Genomic DNA, 13,691 nt, shown 5'->3' with positions numbered 1-13,691 from the left:
GTGGATGAGGGAAGAGCAGCTAGCATCATCTGCCCATACTTGTGCAAAGCATTCAATAAAGTCATGTACAATATCCTGTTCTCTAAACTGGAGAGACTTAGATTTGATGGATGAACCACTTAGTGGATAAGGAGTTGGCTACATGGTTGTGCTCAGTTGTTGTGGTCAACAGTTCAGTGCCCAAGAGGGGACCAGTGACAAGTGGTGTTCCTCAAATGTCAGCAATGGGACCAGCACTGTTTAACATCTTTGTCAGTGACATGGATAGTCAGATTGAGTGCATCGTTGGCAAGTTTGCCGACGGCACCCAGTGTGTTGTGTGGTCAACATGCTGGGGGGAAGGGATGCCATTTAGAGGGACCTCGACAGGCTCTGCTCCCGTGACACCCCACCTGGTCCCAACCCTGGGACCCCCAACATAAGAAGGACGTGGATCTGTTGGAGAGAGTGCAAAGGAGGGCCCCAAAGATGATCAGAGGGATGGAGCACCTCTCCTATGAAGACAGACTGAGAGAGGGGGGGTTGTTCAGGCTGGGGAAGAGAGGCCTGCAGGGAGACCTTATAGCAGCCTTCCAGTACCTAAAGGGAGTACAAGAAAGGTGGAGAGGGACTTTTTACAAGGTGCTGTAGTGATAGGACAACGAGGAATGGCTTTAAATTGAAAGAGAGTAGGTTCATATTGGATATTAGGAAGAAATTCTTTACAGTGAGGGTGGTAAGGCAGTGGAACTGGTTGCCCAGAGAAGTTTTGGATACACTGCCCTGGAAGTGTTTAAGGCTAGACTGGATGGGGGTTTGAGCAACCTGGTGCAGCAGGTGTCCCTGTCCATGGTAAGGGGGTTGGAACTAAGTTCATCTTTACAGTCTCTTTCAACAGAAACTATTTTATGATTCTATGATCTATACTGAGGACCACCCTAATGGACCACGTTAAATAATAGATATTGGATGGCTTATGTCTTGAAATGTACATGTTTAATTTGCTCTTCATTACGAAAAATTAGTCTTCCTATTCCTAGAAATACTTAATGGTATGTGATCTCTAAGCTTTGAACTCTAATTATAAGCTTTATTGGCCCATTATGTACTTTATTGAATGTTCCCTTTTAAACAGTTTTGCATTCCTTTCAGGCTAAAAGCATAATTAACTTTTTTTGTGTCATTGTTCTTGAGTACCGTGATCCTCTCCTGCTATTTCCACAAACGTTTTCAGTCTTTTTGTTCTCTTAGGGCATCACCTAGTCTTCTCTGGTACCATTAGAGCATGTCCACTACCAAGGAAAAAAGGTCAGGAGTTTATTACTAAAGCCATTTGTTTCTACTTATTTTCTCTATGTCCTTTGAAACAGAGTGATCGGAGTGTAACCTAGGAATGATCATTGTTGAGATACGGCTGGTAGTGTTGTATTCATTCCTTCCCCACAAACTTATTTTACTTGTAACTGCATTAAGAGCGTGAGTTTTTTTTGTTTCAGTGTTATGCAGATGTTATTCTAGCGAACACAGAGGGTTTTTTTTGTTTGCCTTTTCTAGTCCAGACAACTGTTTTGAAGCTGGGGGCTGAAACTGTTTGGCAGCTAATCAAACAAGGAAGAAATGAATGATTAAAAAAAAATAAATGATGAAGCACAAGTGCCAAATAAATTCTGCTCAGGGGTAGAAAATGTGACTTGAGATCCTTTGTGCTTTTATAAAATCTCAACATTAAAAAGAGAGTCTGCAGGGTACATATATTTTCACCATTTTTTCAGTGCTCTTATATTGAGTTTCATTCTTATAAACTTTAATCATGCTCTTTTAATGACATCCCAACTGATGTTTGGTTTAGAAACCACAAAGCCTTTAAGAGGCAGTCTAACTATTAGGAAGAGTTGATGACTGTTCTCATTAGAATATTGTACCAAAGTTTTCATTTAAACCTCCAAGGTTCAGGCTGTGTATGAAAAATGATTCTGTTGACAAGTGTATGATGTTCTCTTTGGTAATTCTACCTTACTTTATTTTCTTTTATATTTCACATAAATTCGTCATGTGAATGTGTTTAATGTGTTTTCCTGTATCATAACCCATGGTTTGTGCTAGTGTTTTGGTATTTGCTGTTGTTGCTGTGTTTTTGTTTTTTTTTTTTTTTTTTTTTGTTTGTTTTTTTTTTTTTTTTGTTTTGGTTTGTTTTTTTTTTGTTTGTTTGTTTGTTTTTTAATTATTTTTTTATTTATTTTTTTTTTAATTATTATTTTTTATTTTTTTGACACTTAATTGGAAGCCTCTGAGCCAAATTTTGGTTTAACATGGGACACTTTGTCCTGGGTTTGCTGTTTCTTTTACTGACTCAGTCTTTGACTTTCATCAACTCCACATCTCCCCTGCCCCCAAAAGTTTGTGAATTTTACTAGAATTGCTGTTATTTCAGAACTGCTACCTACTCCTCTCCCTCTGCAGCTGTCTTGTTTTTCCCAAAACCTCCCTGCTTTAGGTTTTCAAATGGCTTGGTATCTTGTCCCTACCTTCTCATTTTTCCTTAGTTTTGATTTTTCATATTTTTCCATATTTGCTCATGGATGCAAATAACTTCTTCTATCAAATCTTGATTTTAAGTACACCTTATCTCAGGACTGACATTTTAGCTGCACTCTTTTTAAAAGAGTGCAAATGTGGGTCATATGGATGGAAAGGCAATCTGCACATTAGGTTAGTTGTTGGTGTCTTTCTTTTGTGGTATATTGTCTAGTAGGTGTTTAGCCACTTATGGCAATGAAAACACCACTGCAGAAGATGAGTGATTGCATTATTACTTACTGTGTGCTTTGCTGCACATCTGTAAATGGTGCAAGTAGTTCTGAAGTAGTCCAGTATTTTAGTTTTGTGATAGAATAGTGAGCAACTTGTTCCCAAGTGTCCCAGATGTAGTTAGAGTAGCAGTGGTGCAATCCTTAGATTAACCTGTGTCTTTTAACTGCTCAAGCAAAGTGGAGGATATTAATAGAAAGCTTTTTCTCAGGGTTATGCGTTAAGAATAAAAGTCTGCAAGTTATAGGTTCATTCTGCTACATGACTTCAAAAAACCTTTTCCAAATATGAAATACTTCAGTTTTCCATTTAATAACAGGTGTACAAAAGAAGCCAGATGGAATTGTCATGAAGTAGTTACCATTTTTGCCTTCCTAGACCACTGCTTACCTTTAAAAGAATGATTTCTAAGATTTTAACTGAGTGCTTTTCATACACACAGATACACCCACTCTGAACAAAAGATTCCTCAGATGATAACTCCATTGATGCTAATCCTTTCCCTCCTCCTCCTCTCACTTTTCTTGACCTATCTCCTTCTTTGAGATTATTTCCATTTCCTTGGATACCTTCACAGTAATTCCAGCCAAATGGTAATGAGAGCATATCAGCTGTAGGCATCCCCTGCATATCAGCCAAAAAGTTGTATATACCTTCAAATAAAGGATCCTGTTCTTATGGTCGCTCTCCTTTCTGTTCAGCTGAAGATCTCCTTAACTGTGAAGGTGAGGAGAGCTAGCTCTTGGTCTTCTTAGTTAGGAAAAGCTGAACACAGGTGCAGAAAGGGATTTGAAGAATCGAGGTGCCAAAAAATTTATGAGAGGATGCAGAGATTAGGTTATTCTCATGCTATAGGTTTGTTATGTTTACTGTGAGAAAAATGGTGTTTTTTTTTTTTAGTTAAAGAGCTGGAGCATTTTATGCTCTAAATTTGACTTTGCTAAGTTCTGTTGCCTGTTTGGTTTGCGTGTCAGCTCAAATTTAAGTAACTTAAAATTATTGAATTAGGTGGGAGGGAAAGAATCTGTGTTAGTTCCCCATCCAACAAGCAGAAATTCAATTATTTTTAATGTTTTCACTTAGCTTTTTTTTAGTTTATATTAAACATTGCAGTAACACCCTCCTCTAAATGAATTTGGCTTTCTTTTCCATGGCTATTGACATTTTGAGTATTCATATGCTTTCTAACAATGCCTGTGTGGTGGCTGTTGAAAGCCACGGTGTCACACTTGGATGCAGATACTCTAGTAAATTCTAAATTGCTGCCTGTGGAACACTGTGTTAAAGGGAATCATGAAGCAAAAGACTGAGAGAGTCAGTGACATAACTGTCTGAGAATAGCAACAGGTAGGCATCCACACGTTACATGTTCTCTGTGATGTGTTGCCTGTATTTCAGAGACCCCTAAAATAGCAGTTTCAAAATTTTGAACTCTGAACTTCCTTTTATTATTCTTAAGTCAAACCCATAATATTAATATTACAGCTTTCTGTGTTTGTTTTCAATGTCTTTGTTATTTCAGCAGAATATTTTTATTGGCAGTGTATTTTTCCAGTGGCTCTTGAGGATCTAATGTGGCATTTATGTTTCCCTTCATGCACTGTATTACCTGACCCTAGGAGTATTTTGTGGTATCTACTAGGCCACAGATAAAAGCTGCTGTTTCAGACTACGAGTACAGGCTACTTTCAAAATACCAACATTTCCATATCAGAATAGCAGTTCCTTTTAAAGTAATTGTGCTCTGACTGCCCTACGCCCTATTGTGCAAACCTTTGGATTATACTTTGTGTGTAGGCTTGGCTCTGCCAGCGCAACTACCATAAGCTCTGCAAAGCATACAAAGTTTATGAATTAATTTGACAATGATAATTACTCTGCTAAAAATAAATCAGATGTGCATTACATTAATAACTACTCCTACAAGATATGCTATCCACTCCTCAAGGGCTGAAAAATTTGGGAATAGTCTACATGCTACATTACTTGTTATAATGTAAAGTTTAAGATGTAGGAAATAATTAGTTGTTTTTTTTTCCTAAATGAGTATGGGAGAGTGAGTTTGCTAGAGTTCAGAAACCTTGCTGACCTGTGAGTGTGGATGACTGAAGGTTACACAGTTGCCATCACCACAAATGACCTCCTATACAGAGCCTGTGCTTGAACTTACTTTTAATATTTTGACCTCATAAAAGTACTGGTTTAATTGCATTTTTAAAGGAATTTTTTTGTTTTTAGAAAATACTTTGAGTTTCAAAATTATCTTTATAAAGAAAAAAGGTATGAAGGAAGAAGTATTAGTTTTCTTTCAAATAATTGCAATAGAACTACTTGGCGCACAGGGACTTTTAGATGAATAGAGTGCTTGTGTGTTGGGTTGCTGTCATACTTGAAGATGAGAGCAGTTTTCAGTGTACACTGCTAATTTTGGCACTAACATGTGACTTACATACAGATTACTTCTTTCCTTTTATCTCATTAATGTCAATCTTTTTTCCCAAGATGGGTCAGTGGCATCAGTCCTGGCCTAGATACTTTGTTCCTTTTCCCTCATGTTGCCCAAAATGATGACAAGATGGCACAGATTGGATAGCACCTGCTCACATGAGAAGGGAAGTACCGAGGGTCTTATTAAGAGAGCAGTTGCTTGTGACTCTGAAGCCAGATAAATATTATGTTGGGTTTGCTATGATCTGTGAGATGCAATAAGACCATCCACATTTTTCATTACTCTGTGAGAACTAACAGTGACAGCAACCTTGTTACATTTTAAAGGACCACCGAAGGACCACAGACCATGTACCAGTAGAGAAAACCTGCGTCTGCTGATCTGCAATAAAATTTGAAAAACATTAAAATATGGTACATTCTGAAAATAGCATGTTCATTCTCAGTGTGAAGCTTGGCCTTGAATGAAACAGTATTAAATATTTGCACTGATCAGTTTGTACCAGTTTGCTAAGTAATATGGAATATTTTTGGGCTCGTGAACAGGAAGAGCTGCTTTTTCTGATTTTTCCTGTGGAGTAATTGGTCTTAGAAAAGAAGGGAGGATACGGCAAAGGGAAAACTGAGACTTGCTGGCCTTGGTAACAGGATTCCCACTGTATTGGAAACAGCTGAACCAGAAGAGAGAGTGTTTAAGACCTGTACAGCTCGAGAATGAATGTGTCAGACTTGTGATGTGTAAAGCGAAACAAGGCCTTAGATTTAGAAAGGGAAAACCGAGTGTAAAGAAACTGCTTTTCATCAACCCTACTCTGCAAAGCATGCTGTGAATGAAAAAGGAGCACACCATCACTAATAAGAACAATTGTAACCCAATAATGTTTAAATGAAAGATGAGCTAAAACATTTCAGTAAGATAAGGATTTTCAAAGGCTATGCCAGAAGCTAGAATTGAAGAGGGATTTTCATTTCTGCAGCTTGATACTGGATTACGCTAATCTCTGCCTCTCTCATTTCCTTTCTCTGTAATTCTGGAAACAACCAAATGAACAAAATAATCTGTCCAGTGACTCCAGCTCAAATTACTGGAAATCTGGTGAGCGTTGGTTGTGCTTTCAGCTAGTGACTGCGAAGTCAGTTGGTTTTGGTGATTTGTAGTAACACCAGCAAACAAGTGTATCTCCCTTCTCATACTGTAGGACCTTTTGTCGTATGAGTGTGATCCTTGATCACTGCCTAAGATGAATTTTTGAAGGGTGTCCACTTTTATTGAAATAGAAGCTAATATAGAGAGGACATTGGCTATATCTTGGCACACCCTGGTTGCTGACTTGGTAACACCTTCTTTGCATTGATCATAGATTAATTTGGGTTAGAAGGACCTTAAAGATAATCTAGTTCCAATCCCCTGCTATGGGCAGCAATGCCACCCACTAGATCATGTTACTTAAGGTCCCATCCAACCTGGCTTTGAACACTTCCAGGGATGGCACATCTACAGATTCTCTGGGAAACGTGTTCAAGTGCCTCTCTACTCTGAGTAAAGAATTTCTTCCTAATATCTAATTTAAATCTCTCCTCATTTAGTTTAAAACTGTGCCCCCTTGTCTTATCACTATCTACCCATGCAAAAAGCTGCTCTCCCTCTGTTTTTTAAGCACCCTTTAAGTACTGGGAGCCCTCAGTGAGGTCTCCCCAAAGCCTTCTCTTTTCAAGGCTGAACAACTCCAACTGTCTCAGCTTGTCTTCATAGGAGAGGTGCTCCAGCTCTCTGGAGCTCACCCCATCTTCATGGTCCTCCTCTGGACCCCTCCAATAGATCTGCATCTTCTGCTGAGTACCCCAGAGCTGGATGCAGTACTCCAGATGGGGTCTCAGAAAGGCAGAGTAGGAGAATCACCTCCCTCATTTTGCTGGTCATGCCATTTAGAGAGATTTGTCCAAAATACGTTCTTCTGAATAGATTCTTAGGGTAGGGGGTTGGAGGCAAGGGAAGAGCATTTCTCATGATTGTTTGTTGAAAAAATACAACTCTCTGGTCTTTGAACAAAGAGGGAAGAGGAGAATGTCTTGTGGCTCTGCTGTGCTTTTTGAAAAGACAAGAGACTGCATCTGGCATCTCCCCTCCTTAACCTCTTCCAACCTTCTGCTGCTGTGGAGCAGAGATATTAAACCAAAGGAAAGTCCACTTGGGATGTGTGCTGATCTAGCAAAGCCTTCTGGAGGAAGAGAAGACAGACTCGCGTGAATTTCTGTTGGCACAGCAAGGTGTATGTTGTCTCTGTGTTGAATTATGTACTCATGGGCTTCTTGAGTGAGGAGACTGTTGTGCACATGGAGCACGTGCAAGTGTGTGTGGGGAGGAGGAGGTGTGAGGAGGAGCTGCTGGCTGTACTCAGTCTGGGGATGGATGTGTGAGTTGCTTTGTTCTTCTCTCCTTGTACCCCCCCACCCTGTTTCTAGGTATTTCTCTTCACTGGTAAGAAGCTAAAGGCAGTAGATGAAAACAAGGACTGAACTCAGATTTATTTATTTATTTACTTATTTATTTATTTATATTCAACTAGTTTCTGAACTAGTTGAATCAGCAGTCATTTATTGGCATCACGTAAGTGGCTGATCATCATCTTCTCTTACTGCTCTTCTTTTTTTTGTCCCCTGCTGTTCCTTGCTCCTTTTGGTCATGTCCTTCAACTCTGAAATGAGTAGAAATCATAAGCTTTCGTGTTGCACAGCAACAAGGGCTTCTTTATAAAGAAAAATGAGTGTTACCTCCTTCTGTGGGTCAGTGCTAGAAATAAGAAAAAATTAATCACTGGTGTACTACTATTGAACTTGCTGACTCTTCTTAAGCTTGATAGTCTTGTAGTGTGAATTATTTTGGGGCTAGCCACTACTAGCCAGATTTGATTACCTGAACCAGAAGATGACAAACTGAACTTCTGCCCTATGGTCTTGATTTAGTGGCAACCTGTAAGGAACACTTGCATGAGTGGGTTGCTTTAGCTTTCTGGCAGATAGGCATGTTGCTGCTGAGGACTCTCTATGCTGGTGAGGTGGAGATGACCATTGAAATAAGGCAAGGATCAAGCTCTGCAGCTCTGACCTTGCTATCCCTGTCTCTGCTTATAATGGAAGACAGGACACCCTTCTTCTCTTGTGTGGTGTAGTTTCACTCTGTAATGACTTAAATGGCAAAGGATGAGGGAGTTGGATGCTCTACTTTTAAATGTTCTCATATTTTAACTATTAATTCACATATTTGATTTTTGCTTAACGAATTGTGCTCAGCTTCTCCGAGTGAAACTTAAACAAATGTAATATAAATGTAACAGCCTAAATATTATTTGCAATCTTATGATCTTTTTATGTCCTTCCTCTTAATTTTTCTTACATTTCTGTTACATTTTCTTACATTTCCATTTTTCTGTGGGAAAACTCTATTTCAGTGTTATTTAAAGAGTTTCTGACTGTGGTAATGACACATAGACATCAATAAAATGTATTGTGCTGTAGCTATCATTCTGTTTCATTTTTTAAAATAGCCTTGGTCTTAAATACTGATATGGAGATGATTACAACACTTAAGACAAATTTATTGTACATAAAAGAAAAACCTGTACATGCAAGCTTTTTTTTTTTCATTTGGACACATACATTATGATTCAGTCACTAGTGGTATGTTCATATACTGCTTAATTCTTAATTCTTATTGAAAGCACACCATGGTTCTGCTCTGAGAACACCTGCACAGTAGCGTAAGTGACCTGTCTTGTTTTCTGGAAATGTTTTGGAAGTGAATGAAGCAGGAATCTGCAGGAGAGAAAAGTATGTTGAGATTACAGTCAATGAATGATGCTGTCCTGAAGTTCTGACCTTTTTGTACACTTCTTTGGCTCTGGCTTCTCCAACAAAGCTGTGTCTTCCCTTCTGGCTCAGCTTTTGGTTCAGGGATGTGCTTCTCAAATTTAGGCAGTTGTTACTTTTTTGAAAACTGCAGGTAAAAATATCTAAAATGCATGCATACTATATATCCATATATATATATGCATATATATATACATCCATATATAGTAAAAAAAGAATATATATATATATGGAACTATTGGGATAGTGGTGTTTAGATTTGCATGTGCATGATGCTTTTATGGTTTTCCATTTGTATCTGTTTTGGTTGCAGCATAGGTACTATAGTGTTTGGACAGTGTGGACCAGTTGCCACTGTAACTGTGGTCGGAGAAAGTTCAAATATCTCTCTGTTTTTGTTTTAGAATATTTATTACAGAAAAACTGGTTTAATTAAGTAGCTCTACCTGCATTTTAGGCTGTTTTGTAGAAACATCTGGTTCTCTCACTATTTCTATGTTTCTGGTCAGTTATGAAAAATCAGTGAGTAGCTAGTGAGGTCAGTGCCACCTAAGATGCCTTTTCCAGGTTCTCCTCTTGTCCAAACAGACAGCTATAAGTCAGTGAATCAGGACCTAAGCACCTATCTTTTCATGACAGAGTACAGATCTTAGTATGTCGGTATGAAACCAAAAATGATAATTAGCACATTTGCTACATTTTTAACAAGTAAGACTTGCATAAAGGCAGTCTTAGTCTTCTTGCTTCCTTCTGACTATCCACAGCTGGTGATTCTGACTGAAACACTTGTTTTATTGACTGTTACATGTGTTTTTGTTTCTTCAGTCCTATGAAAGAGACTACTCCTAGGTAGACCTACCCTTTGTAGAGACAAGAGATTTTGAAAATATCAATAGGGATTCAAAAATATGCCATGGATATTTTTTCAAGAAACTTAATTTGAGAAGATAAGAATGTAATTGAACACACTTTTTAAAAAATATCTTTAGAGATGCTTGTGATATCATTTTTGATGCTTAAGCTAAAATCAGAAAACCTGAAATTTTGCAGAAGACTGATGATGGAGTAACCCTGCCTTTGATTCAGAGAAGTAGCATTACATTTATCCCATCTGATGGTGTGTCTTTCTGTTCATGATTCCATGATACCTGTAATATTCTTTTAATGTGACTATAGGAAAGTATACAACATTGCTGTAAAGCCTACAGGATGCCTTGCATATAAATTACTTGTATGAACCTTTTGGCTCAAATGGGCAATACAGTAAAGTGTGATGAAAAAAATGATAAATGATTTGAAGGGAGTGGTAAGAGATTTTTAGAACAAATAGTTTTGTAAGGTTTTGAAAAGATCTTGGAGAATCTTACCTCTTGGCAGTACTATAAATGAGTTATACAGTTTAATAACAACAAAATGCAGATTGGAATTTTGGGACCAGTAAGGAATACTGAAGGGTTAAACAGACTTGTGAAGAAAAAAGTGAAATAAATAAAAGTAATTTCTAAAGAGCTGAATAGCTGTCTCATTCATGATGGTGTAAAACAGCTCAGTTAAATGTTCTTTGAAACATTGTCTTTATGGATTCTGCCTTTTGATTTTCCTAAGAGAAGATGGTTGTTAATAAGGATTTTAATGTGAGTTATAATCAATGGGAAAAGCATGTAATGAATGAACTAGATGAGGCCATTTGTGAGGGTCTCCAGAGACAGGAGAAGTGATGTGTAGCAGATAAACATGGGATTAACATTGAGCAGAGGGAAGAGTCCAACGTCCTGAATTGTTACTAATAAGCCCTAATGAGTGAACATCAGCTGTCCTTTGTGTTGAAAAAGGCAGACAATTTAGTAATTAAAAATAATTCATAAGGTGGATTTTTTTTTGTATTCTGCCTGTAAAATATACAAGTGAAGCTTGGAGGCAGAGTAGCTAAGTGATCCTATATAAAGAGTATTTTAGAGTTTATTATCTTAATACTTAACTTTAAAAGTATTGTTTTGCTCCCTTCCATCTTTGTGTGTACACATGCAAGAGAAGAAACAAACCAACTTTTTGGCAAGACTCAGCATTAAGTAATGGAAATAGAAGATATTGCCAATTCTCCCATTACTCTAACTCCTATTAACAAATACAGCATGCAGCGTGCAGTGCTTTAAAGCCTGAATGGATACTATGTTCAGGTGAAACTATGAAAATGAGATGAACATAGGTAGAATGTACTATTCTTATTTATTTTCTACATGAAGGGCTTCCTGTTCTCATCGTGGTTTTTATACACTGAAGTCACAAGATATTAGTGAGGCAGAGTTTCTTTTCCCTAACTGTGCAGTATAAATGGAAATTGTGGGCAAATCTCCTAATCTCCATAGTGAAAGCAGAACATTTATCTAATTAGTAGTTTGCCTTTTGGCATTACTTTGAATAAATTAGCATTTCATTATATACCCTGAACTACTTGGAAAAGGTTTCCCAGAGTAGTATTTAGTTTTTCTTATCTAAAGAGTGTATTTTAAATTAGTATAGGTTAATAATATCCTTTGTAACTGAAAAGAGATAGAGTAGCAATACTGTTGTTATTCTTTATATCAGGGGCTTGTGCTTGCAGGATTTTGCTTTCTTTAGTCCCCAGGAATCAGAGTAAAAACTTATGTCACCTTATTTAATCAATTACTCCTTCCCCAGGAAAAGAAAACAAACCAACCAACCAACCAACCAAACAAACAAAAAAATGGAACAAGTTTGAAATACAATGACCTCCTCTCTCTTCAGAGGATGAACTTTTCTTTCAGATTGCAAACAATGCAAAGCATAGTGGTGTGGACTAATCCAAAAGTTGCACTCTATCACTAATTATAAATGAGCTTTTCTACAGTACTTCAAATGTAACTAATCCAGAATATACTATTTGTCTTCTTTTCTTGCGTATATAAATCAGTGACAGGAAACTGAGTGACTAAGTTTGAGTATTGACTGCCGGATAAGAATAGTGACTGCTTACTATGCTTTTCCTGAACAGCTACTGGGAATCAAAACTTTGATGGGAAGTTAAAAGAGGTAATTCATCAAGGATAGATTTTAATTGATTTTCTTTCTAAGTGTTAAAAAGAGCAGAAAGAAAAATCCATGGACGTGATAAAGGCTTGTAATTTCCTTTCCTTGAGTCATTGGCTGTTTCAGACCCTTGCTCACCTCTTCAGAGTGTCCTCAGCAGCCACCTGTGTCAGAATTTTCACGTAAAATATGGTGTTAAATATTCTCCTCTTCCCAAAGTAGCCTTTGCAGTACAGATGTGTGGTTACACCAACGTTGCCATGGTTGCCTTTTGGTAGATGGAGGCATGCAAAGAACCTGTCAGTTTGTTTTTGCTAAATCCAGAGGAATGAAATATCTTCATTCCGTGTTCTTTGATCATGGGTCAATTTACGTGACACTGAGCCTGCTGGCAACAGACAGGGTCCACCTGTCTCAAAGGGCAGAAAGAATCTTTGCACATGAGTTAGCAAGCCTCACTCGTTGGGAGGGCTTTAAACAAAATTCTCAGGGGGAAGGGGATAAAATCATGATCGCTGAAGACAAGCCTGGAGGTGGCATGCCACTGTTTGAGAGACAATGTGCTAGTGAGGTCCTTTGGTCTGTTGTCTCGTTAGAGGTAGGGGATGGAGATCACGTGGCAGCAAGGATGTGCAAGGTTATCGATGTACTAGAAACTGCAGAAGTGCCTGAGAGTGGTCATGCAGGAACTGGAGCTTCTCCCCTGAAAAGGCAGCGGAATTGATTACCCAGCTGAAGTGCATCTACACCGATGCCCACAGCATGGGCAACAAACAGAAGTAACTGGAAGCCATTGTACAGCAGGAAAACTATGACAGTTGCCACCACAGAGACTTGGTGGGACGAGTCAGGAGTGCTCCAATGGATGGCTATAAACTCTTCAGAAGGAGGGGCAATGGGGTTACTCTGTGTCTTAGCAAGTGTCTTGATCCTAATGGTAATGTTCAGTGTTTACGGATAAGAATCAGTGGGAAGGCCAACAGGGCAGATATCCTGGTAGGAATCTGTTATAGACCACCCAACCAGGATGAAGAGGCAGACTAAATATTCTATAAGCAACTGGGAGTAGTTGCATGATCGCTGGCCCTGATTCTTGTGTGATGAGCTCCCTGCAAAAAAACCCCAGAAAATTTCTTTACTAACTTTGGTCAAATCTGGCTCTTTTTAACAATAGCTGGGAAAATTAATGTAAAACTGGAAGATGAGGGAAGACAAGGTAGAAATAAAGAGGGTTTATTAATTGCTCCCTGCTTCTTAAGCATCACTGCAGGTAGGTTCCTGCTTTCAGTTCTGGTCCTTGGTTCTCTTGGTACCTTTGTAGGAAGTTGGCACGGGTTTCCAGTCCTCCCCCCACAATGTCTAGGAAGGTCTTCCATTCAACCTCTGAGGCCAGTTAGTGCCTGGTCCTAAAAGCAGAATGCCAGAAATATTTATGTCTTGGTTGACTGTACTCCCCCCCTTGCTGCAGGACCCCAACTTTTGCCTGCCACATTTTGCGCTGTCCCTTGGCTGTATCCTTCCTCATAGGGCAAATTCAGTAG

General features: G+C 38.5%; 1 protein-coding gene across 9 annotated transcripts in view; it reads left to right on the top strand.

Annotated features, from left to right (window-relative positions):
- FHOD3 (formin homology 2 domain containing 3) overlaps nt 1-13,691 on the top strand; it is a 385,259-nt gene that overhangs the window by 25,179 nt on the left and 346,389 nt on the right. The gene's annotated exons all lie outside the window — the stretch shown is intronic.

Source organism: Manacus candei, unplaced genomic scaffold (genome assembly GCF_025592945.1).
Source record: "Manacus candei isolate 608988 ecotype Guabito, Panama unplaced genomic scaffold, ASM2559294v1 h1tg000088l, whole genome shotgun sequence".
Taxonomy (NCBI): Eukaryota; Metazoa; Chordata; class Aves; order Passeriformes; family Pipridae; genus Manacus; species Manacus candei.
The sequence above is the reverse complement of the archived record's forward strand: the minus strand, read 5'-3'. Positions and strand labels throughout refer to the sequence as shown.